This window comes from Pleurodeles waltl, chromosome 7, assembly GCF_031143425.1.
Source record: "Pleurodeles waltl isolate 20211129_DDA chromosome 7, aPleWal1.hap1.20221129, whole genome shotgun sequence".
NCBI lineage: Eukaryota > Metazoa > Chordata > Amphibia > Caudata > Salamandridae > Pleurodeles > Pleurodeles waltl.
This window is the reverse complement of record NC_090446.1, coordinates 1,389,917,341-1,389,937,022: the sequence shown is the minus strand read 5'-3', so window position 1 is coordinate 1,389,937,022 and position 19,682 is coordinate 1,389,917,341. Positions and strand designations below refer to the sequence as shown.

At 40.1% G+C, this 19,682-nt stretch overlaps 1 protein-coding gene across 1 annotated transcript in view; it reads left to right on the top strand.

Annotated features, from left to right (window-relative positions):
- Positions 1-4,125: 4,125 nt before the first annotated feature.
- Positions 4,126-19,682, top strand: part of SCAF1 (SR-related CTD associated factor 1) — a 210,647-nt gene continuing 195,090 nt past the window's right edge. The window contains exon 1 of the mRNA XM_069200969.1: positions 4,126-4,368. The gene's annotated coding sequence lies outside the window, so the exon portion shown is untranslated. The remainder of the gene's footprint in view (positions 4,369-19,682) is intronic.

The following is a 19,682-nucleotide window of genomic DNA, read 5'->3' as shown; positions in this document are numbered from 1 at the left end:
TTTATCATGCTTACCACCTCTAAAAGGGGATTATGGGAAATGTAATCTCATGTACATGACATTTTTCAAATTGGAAAAATGATTTAAATTAAACTGAGCTATATGTTGTTTTCTTAATAAAGTAACATACTCCTATTTTATTGTGAAATTTCACTTTAGACATTTAAACAATTGTATTTTCATTGTTCATAATTTAATCTCCTGTATATTCAAAACTGTTTAATTAATTAATGTCCTTTGTACCTCTAGCGGGATGGCTTGCTTCAATCTTATTTCAACTGTTGGTGGGTTCATTTGTTACACCAATAATTAGCATATGTGATATAATGCCCTGAGATCCTATGTTCTAATTGTGTATGCCTTCTTAAGGTTTATGTACTAATGTATTGTTACATTTATAGGTTTACATTTAGCTCTTCATCATTGTTGAGTCCATCCGGTATTTTGGTTTGTAACTGGATGATATATTTAGATTTCAATTGTCTTACCTTCAGCATCCGGTTTCCACCTCTTTCCTTTCTCCTTATGGTGTTGATGCCATAAAACTTCATACTTTTCCAATCATCGCTATGTTTTTGATTGTAGTGTTTTGCCATGGCATATGTTGTGACATTGTTTTCAACTGCTCTTATGTGTTCTAGAATCTTTTTTCATATGGCACAGGTCACACTGCCAGTATATTTCAATCCATGTGTACATTGTAATACCTAAACAACAAATTTTGAAGTACATGTAATGTAGCTTTTAATTTTGAATATACATCCCTTGGTGTCTTCAAATTATTTTGTGTTACAGCCAATGCTACATGCTTTACATTTGCCACATCCCTAGAATCCTGAAATTCCATGTTAGTCAGTCTTGTGTTTGATTTTGAGCTTTGAAGTGGCTGTGTACTAACATATTTTTTAACTATGAAGCTTTTCTAAAACTGATCAAAAGATGGTCTCCTTGTAGATGACCAATATCTAGATCACTATAAATCAATGTCAATGTTTTTAATCATGTTCTTAATTATTTGAAGTTCTTTATTATATGTTAGAATCAACTTGATTTTATTTTTCCAATCTACTCTTGATATATTTGTTGCTTTTTTCAGCCAATAAATCTACTCTTTCTTTATTCAGAGCTTTTTCCTATCCTTGCTTAGCAATATTCCTGATGTAGCCTCTTTGGTGAAAAGACTTGTTCATTTCTTGTCCTTGATGCTTAAAGTCATCTTCACCGGACCAATTCCTTCAAAGGCTCAGTGACTCTCCTTATGGAATACTGTTGATGAGAGATTTCTGATGAAAGCTATTTCTGTGTAAAATACTATCTGTAAATGTTTTCTTGCACTGTAAAGTTATTTCCAATTTTTACGTAAATGTGGATGTCCAGAAATTCTACTCATTCATTATTTATGTCATATGTGAATTTAAGTCCATACTCATTGTTATTTAGTTCAGAATGTTGCTCAAAATCCTATTTGGTGTCATTCCAAATAATGAGTAAGTTGTCTGTGTAATGGGTCCAAAGTATTAGTTTATCCATTTAAATTTCATTGTGGCCACTCCAAACAACTTATTTCTCCCACCAACCCGTTCCCTGGTCAAAATGCTTTGTTGGTTTCTTCTTTTTTTTGTGCTTTTTTTTTGCTGTTTTGGAAAAAATATTACGTCGGAAAAGAGTCAGGAGTACTGAATATATATATATATATATCTATCTACATATCTAAATATATACTTAATTATATGTATACAGATACACACTCATGAATTACACTTAGTAATAGTTCTGTATAATTAATTGATCTCTATACATCTGCACCCAAATATAGATACTTGTTATAATATTTATATGGTCAGAGATAAACAGTTATATATTGCGCATAATTGTACATAGTCTGTTTTTATATGTATTTATTTTTTAATTATTTGTTAATTTTGTCTTTAAATATCTAAAATGTATTCTTACACACTTACAAGTACCTTCTATATAACAATGTAATAATAATAATAATTTGAACTACTCACTTTCATTCCAGCAGGTCGTGGGGGGCTGGGTTTCTGGGGTTGGACTGCTCAAAGAAAACCAGGCAAGTTTAAGACTTTGCTCCATTTTGGCACAGGCTGACAGTTTGAATATTTGATTCACCAATTCAGGAACATTGTTTTGCTATCATCATTTGTCTTACAGAATATGTATTGTTCTGTCAGGGTATTTCAAGTTCAGTCAAAAAATAAACAATGTCTGACAATAGCTACTGTCTAAATGGTAAGCCAACTCATTCTGTTTGACACCAGTTTAGAGTCTGATTTTTCATTTCCTTGAGCTAGACTTTATAAAGAGATAATAGGTAATACAACTGTGTAAATTAATGTACAAGAAACGTTGCATAACAAAATGAGGGTTACGAGGTTACAGGTCACATATTGACCTTATTGGTAGGCATTAGTTGTTAAGAGGGCTTGGTTGGGAGAAACATAGTCAAGATTTAAAACATAATGCAGTGGTTGGGGTTGTCTTTAGTAATAAATCTTTATTACTACTCAAAGAATCCATTTTTTAGCTACCTTAGAATAATAATAGATTCAGAACAAAGATAAGGGTTGAAACCCATGCCTTGCAGTTTGGATGCAGCTTTGTGATTCCAGTTCATAGCTCAATGTACTATATTAGATGGATTGCTACTTATGAACTGCAAGTAACAAAGTCATCTCTGTGTGAGAAACAGTAACCTACATACCTATCTGCATAAAATATAAATCTGTGACCTGCAGCAGGCATGTGAACCTTCTATGTATTTCATGAGTACAAACTGTGACTCGACAAAACAAAGATCCCTCCAGCAAGGGCAATAACCACCAGAGTTATCTTACCAATATTATTACTATCCCCTGAAAATTTCTGGGCACACAAATATCTCAGCAGCATATGCCTTATACCAGTAAGCTAGTTAAAAATGCAACCTCTTTCTGACCAGTTAAGTAAACCAGAAATAAATTACTGTTGCAGTTGTCTTTTTTGTAATTCCTTTCCAGCTGTTTAAAAAAAAATGTATAAGTTGACTGCCAGACTCAGTTTTTAGTGGTGCCTCTGGAGGGGGTCAGATGGGCATGTGCCCCACCTCTATTTACCCTGAATTCCTCTCCATGCCACAGTAACACAGCCGCTCAGTATACTTGTTGGCGTAACAGGGAAAACAGGCACAGCACCTTGCTACACACGTTAAGGTTTCCTGCTACTTTTCCCCGTTAAGCCGTGTTGTTTGCTTAAAATGTTTGACTTTGAATTTGTATGACTGTGTATATATCTATAGCTAAAGATACATGTAGAGGTATAGACATACAAAGTCAGATTTAAATATTGTATATATATGTGTGTGTGTGTGTATATATATATATATATATATATATATATATATATATATATATATATATAATACCTATGTATCTATCTATAAAAAAAAAAAATTACCATGTAGGTGGCTCTGCCAGTGTTATGTGTATGGCACAGTGTTTGCCCCTCATACAATTCACTTCACTTCTAGGGATGCCTCTTTTCATGACTCCCCTCCCTTTCAATGCTGCAGGAGAACTTCTAATTTATGGGCTCTCTGCGTAATTTTGTTTCCAATTCCTGCACTGGCAGTAATATAATCAAATGTACTAAGGTGAAACGCATCTGCATGTTAAAAAATACACTTTTTTTCTAAAAGACTGTATCTTATTTTCACAATATGTTTCTTAAATGATTTACTTGACAACTATTTTCAGGGTTCAGCTTGTGCACAGGTTATTAAAGCCAAGCCAGAACCTCTCCCTAATAATTTCTCGGCTCGCCCACCTAGCACAGAGGCTATTCCTTTTTAATTATTTATCTATTATTTAGCTATTTTATTGTATTATATTATATGATATTATTATATATTATTTTATTGTTTATTTAAGGGTTTATGAATTTATTTCTTATTTCATATTTATTTAGAAGTTATGTAGTCGATATTCCTTCTAAGAATTTAACATTCCACTGCTTCTATTCAAGCAACCTGGCGATCTCTTTTGTTCCGTCAGCAGATCTGTATGTTAGCATTCTAGTTCTTAAATAGAATTCGCGTGTGTCATCGGTACCCCTGGGGCACTGAGATTCTTTTAGCGTCCCCGGGTTTTCACTCAGAGTACAGTTTAGTGCTCAGACGCCGCAACAACTCCGTGTTTCTGGGGGGACCACATATCCCGAGGTGCCTCGCGCGCGCTCTGTGGCAGCGGTCGGAGGAATATGGCGGCCGCTGGGACGACGGAGGAGCTGCTTTTGTTGTAGAGGCCGCAGGACACAAGAGAGGAACAGGCGGCGGCATCCGGCAGCGGGGGTGCAGGCACCAGCGGCCCGGTAAGCGGTCGACGGGACCTGGGAGGCGGCAGTCTATCTCACACGGCCTTTTAGCTCTCTCACAACTCGTGGGAGTATCCGGCAAAGGGAGGCGGCCTGCAAGTGGGCCACCGGGACAAATGTCCGACTACCACTCTGATCCACTGTGGGGCTTTCCTTCAGATACGCCGGCATCGGTCATAGATCGGCATATGTGAGGTCAGAATCCACATCGCATAACAAAAGCTGTGGAGTGAGGGGTGTACGCAGGCTTCTCTAGGAGACTCCTGCGCCGGCTTGTGTGACAGGGCTGCCGAGGTGCGCTCTGCTGAGGCACACTTGGCTGACATTGCCTCATCACTTTCCTTTCCCTGTTTGGGGAGGGGGAGAGGGGGTGCTTATTAATTTAGGGATCAGTTTCTCTTTTGTGCACGATAACTTGGTAAAGGGCGTTTTGCTTCGGGTTAAAATTCTACCATCTTTTTGGATGCTAGTATATAAATCGCAGCTTCCTGTTATCGTAGATACAGCTTCTACTAACAAACCTTTTAATGGGCAACTCGGTTGAAAATGTACATGCAGAACGCGGTAGAGTTACCGAACGTCCCTTTAATAGCATTACTGAAATCGAAATGTTAAAGATAATTCCCCTTGTTAAGGATTTTTTTTCAAATATGTTCACGTGATAATGGCCATTGATAAATGAACGTGTTATTGTTTTATGATTGTTGGGATCTGGGAAATGACCCACTTGGATTTCAAATAAAATATTGTAAAAAGTTAGAATCTTCGTTTAATATTGACGTGCCAATTGTATATTCCGCGGCCGTCATTGAGTGACAAAAATGTGATCAGATTAAACACTGTCACATTTATCATCAGTCCCTTATGTTAATTTCAGCCATACTGCATCACTGTATGGGAAGAATGCCCTTTATACAATCTGTTGCTGGTGGGGGGCTGCACAAATGAGTGGAAACTCGAGTTATTTCCCCATTTACGGGACCTAATAGGGTGGCACCACCAAGTGTTCCCATTGCAAGAACATAATTACTGCATCAGTAAAACTGCCTCCAAAGACTCTCAAAATGAGGACCGTAATGCTTAGAAAGTCAGCTGATAATCATTGTTGACTGTCTAGATAGACCGTGGCAAGCGTGGCCCGGTGAGATAACTTGTTTATTTGGAGTGGGTACTATGTCTCGTGGATGCACAATTAAGCGAGCCTAGCAGTTTACATTTTTACTTGCATTCTTATGCAGTTGAAAAAATGGTACTGGGTCAGTACAGAAACAAGATTAATGGCTATTCTCAAAATTGGCAGGTTCTGAGTTAGGTGACATATCCCTTCAAAAAATGTGCAAAGGATGCTCATGGATTGTTTTTGTTTACTAATATGTCCCTCGTAAGTTAACTCATACAAGCAATCCAGTGTGTTTTTTCGTGTGCTACAGACAGTAAGATACACTTTATCGTAAACATGATTCAAAATAAATTTTGGAGGGTAGTAAATACATTTAGAAGATTCGAGCTCTAAATGATGATGAAGATATATACATTTCCAAACTGTTCGATGCATCATTCGGTGGCAGTGCTTGAGGGTTGTGTATTTGGAATAAAATGACTCCTGACTATAATTTATTTGTAAAAGGAAATCATTTTATGAATACTCTGGTAATTGTGTTCCATATTCACAACTACATGCTTCCTAAATTTTTCATAGTCACTTTTTAAGTGCACTCTAATTTTCTTATATTTTTTCTTGATTGCTTATTTTAAGAGTCAAGAAAAGTGAAATGAACCCTTATGCTTCGTATTGAAAAGGAACTGACGATAGATTGAATGCATTTTATTGGTTTCCTCTCTATTAGAAGAGGAACCATATTGTACCATCACCAAAGCAAGGAATTCCCTTAGACATTGCCTTAGTAAAAAAGAAAAGGGCAGTTCAATCCAGGTTCTCATGCAACATGTCACTTTTGCCATAGAAAAACTACTGGCCCTTTTGCCAGTCTCATCATTGTAGCTTTTTGCTGAAGGTTGCTTAACCTCTGCCTAAGACTTCGCGCTGTTAACTTATCAAAATCTCACACGTATGTCATAACAGTTGAGACCCAGTCCATGGAGCACCTGTTCAGTTCAGTGGGCGTTCCGTGAGTTTTCAACATTAACGATACTGTTGCCTAGTCAGTGTTCAGTGTCAACTCTTCTGGTAGCTAGGGGATGTTTAGTGTGGATGCATCATGTGGCTCCACCATTTTCTTCTGCTTGCTTTTATTGTGGCAGATAAGTCCTTATAGGCACCATGTCATCCGAAAGTATTTCTTGGGCTCATTAACTTCATGAGGAGAATTTTAAGCAATAAGAACAGTTCCATGTAATCGTAACGTATTATTGCTTGTCTTGGGACAAACCTGGTGGTGTGCAGGGTAAAATAGGGTGGGTTGGGGGTGTATCTTTCAAAGCACCTGCTAGCCACAGTTTGCTTTTATGAAATCAAGATTGCTAAATAATTGAGCTTGTGCATGGCCAGACAATAAGTCTTCTTTGTCCTGTCTTTGATTCAGCCCTGAGCATCTAGCCCAGGAAAGTAGGACAATATCTTTCGATTATAATGAATGGGCTAGTTCACTCAGCATCTCCTATCTCTACCCCTCTGGGAAGAATAAAAATTTAGGCTGTTTTGCAAGACACATTTGCACAACAAACATTTTCTTGCCTGCTTGGGGATACAGTAAGCTGAGCATACTCTCTCCCAGCTGAATACCACTGGAAATGTAATTTATTTAATGTGTAGTATATGGTGGGGTGCTCAAGACAGGTCAAATTCAATAATTTCTACATATTGAGAATGCAGAGTGCACTGAAATAAAGCCTGAAATGTGGTAAACAATGTTTAATGTTAAAGCAACAAACAGGTTAAATAGCTTTGTGGCACAAGGTTATCTGGTGTTAGAAACCATAAATATATTCTACGTTCAGTGGCACCCATTTATTGTCCTGGGAAGGTTGAAGACTGTGTTGGCCTGATGTGACTCAAACCTGGACCTCCAGTTTACAAACTGATTGCCAGATGCGGGTACATAAATCCTAAACATCATACAAGTATCTTTTATTTTGCAGAACAAAAATGTCTTCATTTTGTTGTTGTTGTTTTTAACACTTTTGGATTTTGTAAATAGAAGTTGCTTTATTCTCCGCCCCCCCCCCAGCGGCCTACTATGTTATGTTATGTTATAGGTACTTTTAAAGTGCATGAATACCTGGAGGTGTCTTGATGCTGCCATTGTCACAAACATTTGAAAGCCCTACTAATTATTGAAGAGCAAGATTTTTAAAGCCTTACTAAAGGATAGAAGATCGATCATGGATTTAATGTGCAGAGCGAAAGTGTTCCACAATTTAGAGGCACACACCACAAAGCTTCCCCTGACCCATAAGGTGCGTTTGCATTTAGGGACAACAACATTTTTGGCACCAGTTAGGATAGTACCACTAAAGGCTGTCTTTAAGATATTCTGGGCCTATATCATGAAGTGCTTTGTAAGTAAGGCATAAGGATTTAATGCTAATCCTCTCTTTGATCGGTAGCTAGTGAAGATTTTGCAAGGCGTGCGTTTCAGATTGAAATTTAGGGATCCCTAACAACATGCGTGCCACCACATTCAAGAGAGTTTAGAGCTTGATAACAAACTGCTGTTGCATGTTCAAGTGGAGACCATTGCAGTAGTCTAATTTACACCAAACTAAGGCTATCACAAGTTTTTTGCAAATCATATGGAATGTTAGGAAGGATTTTCTTCACTATATTTAGTGTACAGAAGGAGAAAGAAATAGTGGCATTGATTTGATCACCATATGCAAGCTTGCTTTCCTTAGTGACATCAGCATTTGTTACCTTCCTAGATCGTAATGGGAAAGTTCCAAACTCTTGAGGCCAACAAGATGGGGACCAAAAAGAGACCTTGCCGAACAGAAGGACCTCAGTCTTCCCAGAGCTTAGTTTCAAGCAATTATGATTCACCCAATCACTAACTGTCAGCATACAGTTATGAAATCTGTTACCTGTATTATCATCATTGCTGCAGAGTTAGACTATGATCTAAGTGTCGTCTGCTTAGGATGTATGGGAGAAGAAACCAAAGGATTTGATGAGGCAGACCAGTGACCCTACATAAACATTAGATAGCCCACTATGGCTTGGGTGGTTCTCTTACTCTGGACCTGAAAAATAGGCAACTTTGAATTCTGTGGTTGGGTCTCCCATTAGTCACTGGACTTCCTCACCGTGATGCCTGGGGATCTATAGCATATTTTATAAAATAGTTTCATGAATGTATTTGTGTAATAAATTGGATGATTTCAGAAATATTCTATCTAGGTGTGCATTTTCTAAATGAATCAATCAATTTGCATTATGCACACTACAATTATTGGTCTCTGTCTGTGTCCTTGAAATAGGTTACATAAACAGGTCGATTTTAAGATGCTCTTTAAAAGATTATTTGGAAATGTACCCTGTTATCTTGCTGAAATGACTCAGAAAAATATGCACCCTTAATAGGAGATAGCCTTGCTGACTCTTGTTTTTCAACTGGAAGCAAGAAATTACTAGCCTCCTGTCCTAGTTTATTGGATCCTGTTGTTGCCATTATGGAGAAATCCCCTTTGTTGGGTAGAGAGAGGCCAGTTTATGGAGCCTGTTGTTCACCTGGAGTCAATGCAAGGAACTTCTGGTCTGTGAGACATCCCCTCTCTTTCCCAGACCCAATATTAGACATATTGAGCCCTTGGCAAGTGCAGAAATCCTGCATTAAGATTATTTTCCAGTTTGTCGTTGATTCTGTTGCAATACCAAAGCCTTATAACAGGTTGAAAGAAGTGTCAGAATGTGTTTATGTTTAGCGAGGTGGTGGAAGCAGCTTCCCACTACCGTGCCTACTTGGGCCTATAATCATGTTGGAAGCAAAATAGAACTTGAGGTTTTCAACCTTGGGGGAGAGAGAATGGTGGGGAACATGGCGGCTAGCGACCAGCAGCATGGACACTTCTAGTCTAGTCGCGGCGCTGCACTAGCCCAAGCAGCAGAGCAGAGAAAGAACGACCGAGAAGTGCTCCCTTCTTTACGGCAGCACCTTACCTTACCAGCAGTACATGTTGCCGCGGACCAGGCCACTCGAATGCATCCTGACTCGGGTCGGGACACCAACATCGAAAGAAGCAGAGACAGCGAGGGAAAGCGGCGGCAACCTGGAGCGTGCCACTCTCGAAGTAAGGAGAGTCAGAACTCTCACCTCCAGGGTCGTGCTGAGAGGCGCGCCTGGGGGTATTCTCTGTAGAGGCAGCACAAGTCATCAGGGAAGCTTGAAGAGCTCATGGAGAGAGACGCTGCCTCTTGAAAGAGGGAAGGAATCCCTTTCCTTTCTACAAGCACGGGGGGAGCCTGATCCTCAAAGTGACTTCCAAAGCAACACGGACACCACTTCACAGGTACTGGGAGGAGGGTGGGGGCATCACAGGTCTGAATGCTTTGAAGGTCCTGGAGAGGGGGACCCCTTCTTCCCTAGTTCTGGGAAAGGAGGGAGGGCTCCTCCAGGAAGACAGTTTTTTTTTTTTTTTTTTTTTTTTTTCGATGTGAAGAAGATAGTGTGGTGGTGGGTCCAGTCGAAGACATTACTAAGAATACTTTACTTATTTCACGGAAGGGAGTAATTTGCTTGTCACAGAAAATGAAAATTTGCGGAAGAAAAAAGCAGTTATCCCCACCCTCAGCAGCGAAGAATTACGCCCTCTCTCAGGTCTTATTTTAAGGCATAGAACGTAGCTGCCACCATGGCTATTTCTCCTTCCCCCCCACCCTCTTGGCTGTGGACGCAAACGGAATCTCGCAAAGTGATTGTGAGGAGGGAGGGCAAATAAATTTGCCTCAGTCCATTTCTCTATCTCGGTCTATACTCTCCCCAGGTACAAAAGTGGGGGGCGGCAGGGTCGGGCAGGCTGGTGCAGTCCCTACTCTGTATAGGAGAAGAAACCCCACCCCCGTTGGTGAATGCTACCTCAGGAAATTTAATAGGAGACTCATCTGAATCTCAGCGAGAGCTGTTGGAAGAAATAAATTAGCTGTCCGGCCAGTCAAACTCTCTGAAATCCTTACTGCACTCCTTATCGAATGAAGTTAGGCAGGGTTTCTTGGTTTCTCAGACAAATCAGAAGGGAATTCAGAAAGTATGTGAGGCCCTGGCTAATAAGATGGACTTATTAACTCAAAGAACCCAGGTTTTGGAAAAACAAGTAGACCAGCTAAATGAAACAGTAGAGAAACATACTAGAGAAATTGACACACTGAAACTTATGGGAAACCAGAAGTCTGAGAGATTGGAAATTTTGGAGAACCATGCGAGAAGGAAAACATTAAAATAACGAATGTCCCGGAAGGGGCTGGAGGAGATGATGTTAGAGTTCTTGTGGTAGATCTTTTGAAACAAAGTGGGGTTTGGAATGGGCAAGAGGATGTACTAATTAAAGATATGCAGCGTGATCATAGGGATCCCTTCCGGAAGCCACCAAATAGGACCAAACCTAGGAGGATAATGGTGAACTTTTTTACCTGTACAATTAAGGAGAAAATCCTCTTAAACGCCCTAAAAATTAGAACACTAACGGAAAAAGGTTATTCCTTTGAGATTAGATCTGATGTTTCTCGCACCACCTCTAATAGACAGTGGGAGTTAGGTAAGAGGATGGTGGACTTTAAGAAGTTAGGAGCCCAACTAAAATTTCCGGCGACCCTGAGAGTGATGAGAAATAACAAATTGTATAACTTACGGGATGTTCAGGAAGCAGACTCACTACTGGACAGATTCAAAGAAGGCTAAAATTATACTTGACTTTAAGCCCGGTCTTCTCTCTCTCTGCTCTTAATCGCGTTAGGTTTTTGATAGTATGATGAAGAGGCTAAGCAGCACCAAAAGGCTTAACAGCTAGTAAAGATAGAGGGGGTTCCCCATGGTGGGGGCTTGAGGGGGTTTCGGAAAATGGGGTGGGGATTTTTGGAGGGGGGGAGGGAAGTCAGGGAAAGGAAAAATGTGTACCTCATTAAGGTGGCCCGGCCGGCAATAATGTTCATAAGGAAGTCCGTAAGACTTAAAAAAAAAAAAAAAAAAAAAAAAAAAAAAAAAAAAAGAGCAGAAATGGCTGGAGGTAGTTTTCAAATTCTCTCTTGGAATGTGAATGGATTGGGGGTTAGGCAAAGAAGGAATGATATATTTACAATATATCAGGGATTCCCCAGCTCAGATTCTAATGCTGCAAGAATCCTATGTAGCAGCTGTAGAAGCCCATGAGATCTTTAAATCCCTGACCTGGGTTAAGCAAATGGTTTGTTCGAGCAATAAGTCACATTCTAAAGGGGTTGTGATTTTGGTGAAAAGTGCTTTTAATGCTTCTATCCTGTGTTCTAAGATGGATTTGAAAGGTAGATGGGTTATGGCAGATATTAGGGTTAACAAAGTTTTCTATACTTTAGTATCTTATTATGGCCCAAATTTGGAAGAGACAACATCATTGCAGGAAGTATGTAATGAGCTGTCGGATGCCCAGCACCCAATTATAATGGCTGGTGATTTTAACGCAGTATTAAATCATGTATTAGATAAGTCCACTGGAAGTAAAGCGCCTGGATGTCAGAAGTCGTCAGCGTATATTAAGATAATGATGGAGCACTATGCGTTGACAGACATCTGGAGAGAGTCTCACGGACGCTCTCGTAGCTTTACCTTTCATAATAAAAAATATAAACATCATTCCAGGATAGACTACTTTTTATTAGCTAAGTCACTTAGGGCGTCCGCGGTGGACGTCCAACATATCCCAGCTCACCTCTCTGATCATGCTGCAGTAATGTTGACTTTGGAGGAGGCAGGGTCACGATTAGCAAGAAGATGGATGTTTGATCGCTCTCTTCTCAACGATAGTAAAGTCTTTGAGCGCCTGTCGAGTGAAACAGTGTTTTTTTTTAACTCAATTTGAATTCGGCCTCCCCCCATGTGGTATGGGATTCTTATAAAGCCTTTATAAGGGGGATTTTGTTTAGTATTTCTGCTCAGAGAAATAGGGAATATAGGAAGGAAATTCAGAATCTTGAGAACGACTTAGGGAGTTTAGAAGGGAAGCTAGTGAAATTACAGCTTGAGGGGAAGAATAATGACTCAATATTACTTGAGCTGCTGTCTAAACTGGCTTCATTGCTAGCAGTAATAGAAGCACGAGTAAAGAAAAGGTGGTAGGCAAGTAAATTTGGAAATTTTGGATTATTGTGAGAGCGTGGGAAAGTTGTTGGCATGGAAAGCAGAATCAGATTTTGCTAGGAATGAGATTTCAGAGATGAGACCCCACTACAGGGGCTATTTTAAGGGATCCTTCAGAGATTCAGAAAGCATTTATGAGCTTTTTTGAAGTTTTGTATACAGAAGACTTATCAGATACAGTGGAGGCTAGGTTGCCAGATGTAGAAGAATTAAGGATGGAAAAACTTGACGATGAAGGGCAGGCATTATTGGAAGAAGAATTTTTAGAGGACGAGGTAGCACAGGCTATTTCTAAAAGTAATAAGGGGAAAGCAGGTGGGCCTGACGGCTTACCTGCTGAATTTTATGCAAAACTACATGGCGTTCTAACTCCAGTTCTCAAAGACCTCTTTGATCTTATTTGGAGGGGAGAATCTTGTCTCCCAATATCCTGGAATTAAGCAATAATTAAGAATATTTTAAAACCTGGGAAAGACCTTTTAATTTGTGAATCATATAGGCCAATTTCTTTACTAAATGATGATTATAAAAAAAACTAGTATTTTGGCCAACAGATTGGGGAGAAGTATGGCACCTTTGACTCAGGATGACCAGAAGGGTTTTTTGAAGAGTAGATATATGCATCAACTTTCCCATGAATTGATAGGGGCAATTGATTAAGCAAGGGCATTCAAACTACCTCTGGCAGTTATAACTTTAAACGTCACAAAAGCGTTTGATCTATTCTAACACATTAAAATTTTGGACCAAAATTTTGTGGGGTTCTAAAAAGTATTTACAATACCCCGTCGGCGAGATTGTTAATAAACGAAAATGTAACTGATTACTTTTCTATTACCAGAGGGACTAGGCAGGGTTGTCCTCTCTCTCCGTTATTATTTGATTTATACATAGAGCCATTGGCCCTTATGATTAAAAAAGATTCTCTGATTAAGCCATTTGTCTATATGGGTTGGGAGAAAAAAATTTCCCTGTATGCTGATGATATTATGATCTTCACGGAAGACCTCCCATCTGTGCTAGGTAGATTTGAGATGATAACATGTGATTTTGGTCAGGTGTCCGGATATGCTGTTAATATGTCAGACAGAGATAATGACATGGAATATGAATATACAACATAGATTAATAAAAGAGGAGATACATTTTCTCGGTGTTAAGATCTGCAAATCTTTGGAAGATATTGCTTTAGTAAATCTGAAATCTGTTGCACAAGAAATAGCTAAACTTCTATTAAGTTGGGCACATCTACCTTTGACCTTATATGGAAGGGTGAATTTAGTAAAGATGTTTATTCTTCCTAAACTTACTTTTCTTTCAATATGATCCTGTTAGAGTTTAAGGAAAAAGAGGATACAAGGTCTTCAAGCAAGAATAGATAGCATTATCTGGGCCCCTAAGGGGATCAAGTTTGCAAGGAAAAAACTTTGAAGGAAGCATGTTAAAGGAGGGATTGCCCTCCATGACATTCAACTATATGTATGGGCCTTTCAGTTAAAGAATGCAAGGGATTTACTAGCAGGACAGGGTGGCTCCCATCAGAAAAAAAGCTATGAGACACACAAACAAAAAAAAAAAAAACCTTGGAGGAGAGAGTTAGTATATTTTCTTCTAAGAGCGCTGGAAGTTGCAGAGAGGCCAAATTGGTTCTGCCTTTTTTTCCGTAAATTATGTTCTTAGCAACACTTTTACGCTGAAGAAAATTCTTTAAAAAACTCTCAAGCCCCTTAGGATTCTTTTGACACGAAACCATGAATGCGTTATGTGTCAATATATTAAAAACCTGTCATGTACTCTGCATAGGGCTGTAATCTCATCTGGGTGTTCTTGAACATCGTAAATATGGGGTGAATTGTATGCCGGATATTTCTGTGGAATGCTCCATATATTGCTTTAAATACTTTTTCAAAAAAGCAACACACTTTTTTCTTTCCTAAAATGGGTTAATTTCAAGATAAATACAGAAAACTAAATAGACTGACAGTTGAATTGAAGAATTTCTACTCCTTTTTGATTTGGAAAAGAAATGTCATAAGAAGAACTATTTCACTTCCACATTAGCTATCCTGTAAAAATCTGAAAATTCTTCAGAAATATTAGCAGTGCAAAGATCATTTCCAGAATTAAAAAACTTTCAAATTAAATGCCATGTTGTCAGTGTGTTAACAAAAGGCAGCTAATGCTCTAGGTTAAAATGAGTCATGCTAACAGAAACACTTTGAACAAAGAAAACTGGCAGAAAAAATAGCTGACTTGCAAAGCACCTTATTTAATATTTGTATTTCAGAAACAAATTAATTTTTAACCACTTCAAAAGACCAGTTTTTTTTTTTTCAAAATCATATTTCTTTTTCAGCCGATTTGTCTATCCAGAAAGCACTCATCCATTTGTTTTGTTACTAACCTCCTTTCCAAAATGCATTAAACAGTGATATGTATGTATGTAGGAGGTATTTATAAAGCGCATTCCGGCTCCTGAGAGCATCGAAGCGCTGGAATAGAGGTGAAAGCGTTGTACCGAAGGAGAAAGAAGAAACAACCAGCAACTAGCGCGAAGAGCCAGGTTTTAATCAATTTCCTGAAACTCGGATAGCTAGATTCCTTTCTGAGATGCGGAGGGAGAGCATTCCAGCAATTCGCTGCGGCTGCAGTAAAGGCCTTGTCCGCCCCCTCCCCCCCCATCTAGCTTTATGGGTACGTGGTACCTGAATTCTAAAAGCCTCGAGAGACCTGAGGTGACTCCGGGGTCTATACCAACAGAGTCTCAAGACCAGGTAATGGGGGCCGATGCCATGGACCCCTTTATGGGTCATACAAAGTGTTTTAAAGGTGATGCGTTGGGCCACCGGGAGCCACTGTAGTTGTTTGAGACTATTTGTGGCAGAGGCAGAACGAGGTAGATTAAGAATGGATCTGGCTGCCATATTCTGGATTAACTGTAGCTTTTTCAAGGAAACGCTGTCTAGATTGCAAAAAAAGGGCATTACAATAGTCCATCTTGGAAATGACCAAGGCTAAGGTGACTATGATTCTCCATTCCTGCTGGAGGTAAGGGAAAACTTTCCGCAACATTTTTAGGGTCCACAGGCACGTAGAAACAGTGGAGTTCACCTGGTATTTGAAAGATAGGTGATCATCAAAAACGATCCCTAGATTCCTGCTAGCAGTAGAGGGGGCTGGGAGAGCCCCACAGTCGGCTGGCCACCACCGGGAGTTCCATCGCTCGATGCCAGAACCGAAACACAAGATCTCGGTCTTGGCACTGTTAAGTTTCAGCCAATTGGTCGTCATCCAATTGTTAATTGCTTGCATGCAATTATTACAGTGATCGGCCGCTTCTTCCCAATTTTTGTTCACTGGAATAATTAACTGAGTATCATCAGCGTAAGATGTGGGGAGAAATCCAAACGACCGAATCAGGTTGGCCAGCGGGGCAACATATACATTAAACAGGGTAGGGCTTAATGAAGAGCCCTGAGGTACCCCGCAGGGTAAGAGATAGGCCGTGGATCTAAAATTGCTGCAGCTAACCGTGGTCCATCTATCAGTCAGGAAGGACTCCAATAGCGTAAGCGCCTGATCTCTGATGCCTGCTTGAAAGAGACGGGCTAATAAAATTTGAGGAGAAATGGTATCAAACTCCGCTGACAAATCCAATAAAATTAAGATGGCCCCTTGTCCTTTGTCCACCATTCTCCGGATGGAATCCGAGGATGAGATAAGGGCGGACTCCGTGTTGTGAGATGATCTAAAGCCATGTTGAGAAGGGTCTAATACTCCCTTCTTTGTTAGGAATTTAGTGAGTTCCTTGTTAATGTACTTTTCAAAGATTTTAGACAGAAAAGAGAAGCGGGCAATCGGACATAGGTTACTTAAGTCTAGATTATCACCATTAGGCTTTTTCTTCTGGGGGATAACAGTTGTTTCTTTTCAGGAGGCAGGGTATATCCCTAGTGAGAGAACCTCCTGAAAGATGGGGGCTATAGCTTGAGAAAAGAGTGCCGGGGCCAGTTGAAAAATTCAAGGGGGACAGGGGTCCAAAGGGGACCCTGATTTGATTTCAGCAATCAGCTTTTGAATGTGATCCTGAGAAGGAGGTGAAAAATTATCAAGGATCGTATAGGTATCATTGGAATCCAAGTTGGTCGTAGCGGGCAAACCCCCAGATTCTTCATGAGTAGTAAAGTTAGTGTGAATTTGTAAAATTTTGTTTTTGAAATGATTAGCTACCTTGTCACAAAAGTCTTGAGAATTTGTTAATTCAGATGGCGTAGAGGAGGAAGATGGAGTCTTAATTACTTTAAAAAAACTCTCTAGGAGCATTAGAGGCCTCTTTAATTCTGAGAGTATAAAAAACATATTTAGCTTTGAAGCTTTTTAATTTATAGTTTTTAAGAGCTGATTTCAAATGATCTTTCTCCTCAGGAGAAGGATTAGATTTCAAACGACGCTCTTGTTGGCGGTACTCCCTCTGAAGATATTTAAGATCTTTAGTGAACCAGGGTTGGTAAGGTTTGTTAGAGTTGCGAGACATCCGTATTTTGGAAGAGGCCAATTGCTTCATAGCAGTTTCAATACCTAGATTGAAACTTTCTAGATGAGACAGGGTCAGCATATTTGCCCTATTCTATCCCTCTTTCAAGGCTGGAGCCAGTTCTTCTGGTTTGACTTGTTTCCATAGTCTAATAGATTTACTATGGGCTCTGGGTACCGGAGGGGGTAGACTAGCTGTTATTGAAAATGTCAAAAGATAGTGATCAGTCCAGCTCAGCGTGGTGTTTAAGGCCAACTGATCTGCCGAATGGGCAAAGACCCCGTCTAGTAAATGTCCGGCTCTGAGTGGCAGAGGAAACCTTAAGGATCCAGTCAAAGGTCGACATAAGGTCTAAAAATTCCAATAAATATCATATAAACTGTCTTTCTTAAGCTTTATACAAAGGCATATCAAAAGCAGTCCAATTGCATGATACTGGTGCTAACGTGACATCCACAGAATACCAGGTGTTAGTCTGACTAATATGGCAACTGAACCTCTGTCTTCTTCTGAAGCTTATTTATGTCTTGCGTGCAGGTGGATTCATTCCTTTCTTGTCTGATTATGCTCGACTAAAGAAATTTGTTGGCATTTTTCTTTTTACGATTGAAAATTCTGAAACTCAAAACATTCCAATTTGATGATGCTGCTGAGCCTTACATCTGTGTTCTATCTCCAGTAGCGAACTCGCCTTTTTTTTTTAATTTTTTTTTTCGTTCTTTCAGCTAGTTTTCTCTGGTAGTGTCAAGTCCTCCTGCTTTCATAGCAGCTTTGGTGGCACTTAGTGCATAGTCAACTAAACTGGTTTTCCCAGACGCTATAAAGCGTCACATAGCCTGCCTTCCAGTACAATCTGCTACAAATACGTGGTTGCCAGATGTCCAGAATTAATCTCTTCCCCTCCCTCATGACCCCCCCCCCTTATGTCCTCTTGAAGGAGGAACCAGCACTGCTTTTATTTCTGCTTTCCTAATGACCCCACATCAACCAAGGAAGCCACCAACAAAGGCAGAACGTTTTTCTAGACGATCAAGCACTGTATCAACCCCTTGACAGACCCACCAAATCCTCATGCCACAGAAATTTCCAATGCCATCAGCCTCTTCAGTGAAAAAAAACAGAAGGTCTGATGGCACATCGACAACACCAATCGTGCTTCATCTCTTAAGCCTTTCCTGTTGCATCCCGCAGTGTTCCCATCCCTACAAGTCTAGTGACTTGAATAATCCTCTCAACCTAACTGTAATGCACTTGACCCAGAAACTGGTCCCAAATTTTGTGATTCTAGGCAAATATTTTATTTCACCAGTCGCCTTTTTCTTAATTGTTGCATATGAGAGCATTTTATGGATCAAATCTGTTTATTGGTTTTAACATGTAAAGTACGAAGCACATTGTTTGAGTCGCCAGCAAATCGACCACCTAGTTACGACTCAATCTGACATCCAAGAGAGCATGCACATGATTACTGTCTTATCTCCAAGAGAAATCTCCCTTTTCGTCCATTTCAAAACATTTAGAAGAACAAGGTAGGTAAAGACAATAATCCAATGACCTCAGATCTTCGTACATAAGCAAACAAAACATACAAAAAATTAACAACACAAAAACTGTGCCTTCCCCAGCATTCTCCCCGTCTTTACACGATAACATGCCGGGTCACCCCCAGTCAACAGGCCAAACATCTTCTAAGAAGCATCTGTCAGCCCCAGAACCCTTAAAGCCGGGCATGTCAGCTCCATGAACTCTGTTGATAGAATCTTAAGAAACGGCTTCCATAACGTAGCTATGTCACCCACTCTCTGCTGAGAGACCAGAGTAAGCTTTTCCATTGCAAGAATAAACCACAGCTTCTGAAGCCAGGTCGCATACGTCGGTACCCTGTCCGTCCCCCATAAGGCTAGTATCGACTGCACAGCCGCATTGAGTGCCAGCGCCATCTGTCGCCCTTTTAGGGATCGTAGAGGAAAGGTGAGGGGGTTGGGTAGGCCCAAGAGTATATACGATGGAAACCTAGGGAGCTCAGTCTGAAACACTTTGTCAATATCGTCTAAGATACTCGTGCAGTATCTCTGAAGTTTGGGGCAATGCCAAAGCAGATGTACCAGCATACCTGTATTACCACACCCCCTCCAGCAAAAGCTGGGCTTGGTGGGGTCCCATAAATGTATCCTAGCTGGGGTGTAATACCAATAAGAGGTCACTTTATACGGCGTCTCAGTCCCCGCTGCATTGAAAGCTGTATGATGTGCTCTATAGCATATTTTGTCCCATTCCTCGTCAGAACTCCCTCTCCAGCTCCCTCTCCCATCTCAGTTGCCCTTTAGACTTAGTCAGGCGTTCCCCCTCCTTGCAAGAGTCTATATAGTTCTGAAAGGACTCGCCTGTCATCCTTCTTCGTCAACAGCCATTTTTCGAACGGCGTGAGCGGCCTATCCATCAGTGCTCTGTTCGCCGGCAGAAGAGCCCAATGTCTCACCTGGTAATACATCAAC